Source organism: Nipponia nippon, unplaced genomic scaffold (assembly GCF_047370975.1).
Source record: "Nipponia nippon isolate SJK-2023a ecotype South Korea unplaced genomic scaffold, ASM4737097v1 scaffold_4, whole genome shotgun sequence".
In the NCBI taxonomy this organism is placed as follows: domain Eukaryota; kingdom Metazoa; phylum Chordata; class Aves; order Pelecaniformes; family Threskiornithidae; genus Nipponia; species Nipponia nippon.
Window position 1 is genome coordinate 26,228,361 of NW_028262358.1, and position 283 is coordinate 26,228,643.

Consider the following 283-nt stretch of genomic DNA (forward strand, 5'->3'; position numbering starts at 1 on the left):
CAAAGCTTATCACAGGATGGATGCAAAAAAAGCAAACCCATAGCTCCTACCCCAGCACATTCACGGATTCTCACAACTGGTGAGTTGAAGCAAGTTCAACTCCCATTCAGCAACGCACTTCTCTTGAAGAGGCTTCGCCTGCACCTCCCTTACATAGCCTTGGCAGATGGTGACGGCATTAAATACTTGGGCACGTTTCTTCCCCTAGATTAAAGGAAAAAGGTGCCTTTGATAAAAGAAGGTGAGTTTGCTATGCCTGAAAACGAAGTGAAGCAATCCAATC